The 4,128-nt window shown below is 56.3% G+C and overlaps 1 protein-coding gene across 1 annotated transcript in view; it reads left to right on the top strand.

Moving 5' to 3' along the window:
* Window positions 1–4,018: 4,018 nt before the first annotated feature.
* LOC122424051 (apolipoprotein L3-like) overlaps window positions 4,019–4,128 on the top strand; it is a 9,887-nt gene continuing 9,777 nt past the window's right edge. The window contains exon 1 of the mRNA XM_043441697.1: window positions 4,019–4,115. The gene's annotated coding sequence lies outside the window, so the exon portion shown is untranslated. The remainder of the gene's footprint in view (window positions 4,116–4,128) is intronic.

The following is a 4,128-nucleotide window of genomic DNA, read 5'->3' as shown; positions in this document are numbered from 1 at the left end:
GCTTCCTTGCGTTGACTGATCGGTTCACCTGGGCTCTGGATGCCTGACTTTCTTCCCCGTGAGCCTGTCTCCAAGGTTCTCAGGGAGCGCGTCCTCCATAGCGCCTCCTGCTGGGCTCCCATCCAATCATTTCCCTCAGACCCTGGAGCCCCGCAGACCCCGTGGGACGCCCAGGGGAGCCCGTGTCATCTGACTTGGGCTGAGCACGGGCATACTCCTCCTCCTGACCTGGGGACCAGGGTGGACACCCAAGGGTGACTGAGAGCAGAGGGCTTGTGTGCAGGTGTGGCGGGGGTGGGGGGGGGGGGGGGGTCAGCCATAAACAGAGGGGTAGAGAAAGACAGCACACACCTCACCCAGGCTGCCTCACACCAGGACTCCTGCAGGAGCTTCCAGAACAGTCTGCCTGTGTTTACCTTGGGGCACTGCCCTGCCCCACCCGTCTATTTCCCGCACTGCCTAGAATGACCCAGAAGAATATCGACCTGAGCGACAATTGCTTTCACCTCCTCCACGGCTACCCGTGACTCTGAGCACAGATGCCGAAGCCTAATTTCAGACCAAAGCAGCATTCAGGAGCCTGGGGTCCCCTGAGGGCAGAGCTGGGGGCCAGGCTCCCTCGATCCCCAGGAGCAGGACTGAGGGGCTGGGGGATGGGAGCACGGATGGAGAGAAAGTCCATCCAAGGCCATGTTCTGACCTGGTCACCCATCTGGGATTGCACCTGCCTGGACCTTCTGAGGAGCCTTCATGGGAGGCCTCAGGCTCCTCCTCTCCAGGGAGGAGAGGGGGGCATCTGCATGGTCCTCTGACCCCCACGGGTCTGCTCCACGGGACACCGACTCTCTCTGTTTCCATGTGTGGAGCATGTGAGCACCTAACAGGCTCCCACACCTGGAGCCCAGGGCAGGAAGCCAGAGACCTGGGACCTGGAAAAGATCCCAGGACGTCTCCTACATCCCTCCCCACGTGCTGCAGAGCCTTCTCCACACTTTTGTCCAAACCTCCCTCGGAAGACTTTCCTCAGTGCCTCTGATTCCCTCTCAGCCAGTGTTTCCCTGAGACTTCAGTCGGCCATTCCATTCCTTCCTGAAAATGTCAGAAAAAATAAAAGCAAAGTGAAGTTGCTCAGTCATGTCTGATTCTTTGTGACCCTATGGACTGTAGCCTGATGGCCTCTCCCATCTATGGGATTTTCCAGTCAAGAATACTGTAGTGGGTTGCCAGTTCCTTCTCCAGGGGATCTGCAGAAGGATCGACTCAGGGATCGAACCATCAGCAGTCATGCCCATCGCCTGCCTGACCTTCAGAAATAGGAGTTCATTCCTTCATCAGTTCTTCATCAGTTCCTGGAGAATTCCCATCCTGCACAGACTTCTGGGCAGGGATTCAGGCGCTGGGTACAGATCCATTCAGTGTCCACCCCAATGTCTCCCTGAACCCTCAGAGCTGGACCCCACTTAGCTCAGTGTATGGTTGATGCAATACTGCGGTGACCCCTGGGTCAGGTGAGAGCCCTGTGATTCTGAGCAAGAGACTGAGTCTAACTAAGTGACACAGAGGAGGTGCTGGGAGAAGCAGGGCAGGTCAGAGAAAGGAAAGAAGCCCCCAAACTCGCGCAGTTCAGGAAGGACAGGAAGCGGGACAGGTCCCCCTGCATGAGCTCCCGGTCTGTCCCCTGAGCCCCCGCCAGCAGGGGGCTTAGGTCCCAGCACCAGGAATTCCAGTGTCAAATTCTCAGGACACAGAATAGCTGGGATACAGGGACTATATTTTCGGACCAGTAGGACAGGCTGAAGGATGAGGAAGATGGATGAGTAACAGCGACCCTGAACCCTGGGGGTAAAGTCTCAGGTCAAGAGGCTCCAGATTGAGTGCCTCCTAGATGCACATGTGCCCTCTTCTCAGACCAACAGAAATGACTCTCCTCACCCTGTTCTGGGTCCAAGCACCCCACACACGACAGCAAGGGCACCGCTCACTTCCCCAACTGGAGACAAACACGCATCACCTCCACCTGCTGCATATTGCAGTGATGTCAGGGGTGAAGGGCCCCAGGTGATGCCAGTGCCTCTCCTGCTCTGTTGAGCCCCTTTCTCTGTGTTCTGCGTGTATGTTACATATGTACAGGCAACAGGGAGGTGCAGTGGGCCCTGACCTCCAGGAACATTGCTCCCCTGACACCAGTCTTCACTGGGATCCCACTCCCTGTTCCTCCTCCCTGCAGGGAAATTCACCCTGTGGAGCCTGGGCTGGGCCATCGCTGTGTCAGCACCATCACCTGGGTCCTCATCAGATCCTCACTGCTCCTCTGAGAGCAGGTGGTATCACCCCCACGGAGAACAGGAGGAAGCTGGACCCAGGGTCCAGGAATGTGGCTCTGGCCCCTGCCTGGGAAGGACTGTCCTGGATGGGGCCTCTGTGTGCTTCCAGCCTCTTTCCTGCATCCAGGTTGAGCTGACTGCTCGGGAGGACACAGGGTGTCCTGTCCCAGGAGGAAGTAAAGCAAGCACATGGTATGTCTGTAGCACAAATGTCCTGGGTCCGGGGCAGTGTACCTGCCTTCTTGGAGCCCAGGTCACACGGCTGTCTGTCGCCACCTGCTGTCCTGTCCCACGTGGGAGAGACGGGCAGGGGTCTGTGCTGCACGCACATGCCCACCACCCAGGACCTGAGTCCCTCCCAGCAGGGCCTCTGCTGGTGGTTTCTAGTTTCTCTGCAGGCCCCGGCACTGGGTGGTTTTAAGCTGCTGCTCCCATGTCTCAAAGGTACCTTGCAATTCAGAGCCGCTTTCACACCAGCTGCACACAACCTCCTGTTGACTTCTTCCTGGGGCTTAAACCTAACTGAGCAGTGTTGTGCTAAGTCTGCAGAGGTCAGAATTTACACTAAAGCTGCTTCTTTTCGGCAAGTTGTGTTGCTTGCACAGAGTATCTACAAAGAGTTTACACTCAGATGAGTGATGAGCTGGGCTGGGCCCCATCTCCCTGTCAATGACAATTGGTGATAAGAGACTTGTTCTGTCACAGCCCTGCTTCCAAACCACGTGTAGTCCTAGCCGGCTCCTGCCTGTGGCTGCACCCTGCTCAGCTCTGCTGCTTAGCTCCTCTGTCTCCTAAGGCTGCTAAACCCACTCTTGACTATATATTACCTGTTAACCACAAAAAATAAAAAAAGCTTTTTCTCTAATTATTTAAGGTAAAGCTGCCTGAATCCCAATGTCCACCGAGACCTTTGGTAGAAGTGCACGTGGGCAGAGACACCCAGATGTGAGATTCCTTCAGGGCTGAGGTTCTGTGTTTGTCTGCAAGTCTAACTCATGACTTCCCCTTTGCTGACCCCAACTTGTCCCCTTCCCAACCCCTTCTCCACTAGACCCCCAGCTCCTGCTTCCCCTGTATCTGGAAAAGCCTGCTCACAGGGCCGCAGGACTGACCCTGGCTCAGGCTCCTCGCCCAGCCTTGGCCTTGCTCCAGAGCCCAGTGGTGGGTGCTGGTGTGGGGAGTGGGGTGTGGTATGGGATAAGCATCCAGCTCTCCTCTTCTAGATCAAAGACCTGGACAGCAGCCTTTACCCCTTGGCCAGAGCAACGTCAGCAAGGCAGGCGTGTATCAAGTGGGAAAGGGGGAGAGAGGGAGGGGCTGGGAAGAAGCCCATGCGGTGGGAGAGTGATTTGCCAAGGGCCTCACAGTCTGTTGGTGGCAGGTCTTCCTTCACAGATCCCGGGTAGGATGTGCTGAGCCAAGAAGGCCCTGGCATGTCAGAGCTGAGCTTGTTTCTCTAAGGGGTCAAAAGGGAGGAGGCAATAGCCCAGGGTGGGGCCCGGTGGGTGGTCAGGCCTGAGTGACTCAGACAGGAGGGCTTTCACTTACGCTTTTCCCTCCCGGTGTATATCTGGGCCCAGAGGGTGTGTGTGGTTTATTGAAGAGATGCACAGCTGGTGACTGCATCTGCAAAGCTGAGAACAACTGGATCTTGCTCACACTTGGGCAGAGGAAGACTCCTGGGTAAGCAGGGGGTTAAGACTCCGCCTAACTCCCCATCCTCAGGATGAATGTCTGAGAAAAGGATGGTTGTCACTAACTGACAGAAGAAGGAAATGGAAGCTCAGAGAGGTGAGGTCATGGC

This window comes from Cervus canadensis, chromosome 21 (genome assembly GCF_019320065.1).
Source record: "Cervus canadensis isolate Bull #8, Minnesota chromosome 21, ASM1932006v1, whole genome shotgun sequence".
NCBI lineage: Eukaryota > Metazoa > Chordata > Mammalia > Artiodactyla > Cervidae > Cervus > Cervus canadensis.
Note: the sequence above shows the minus strand (reverse complement) of the source record. Positions and strands in the feature narration are given on the sequence as shown.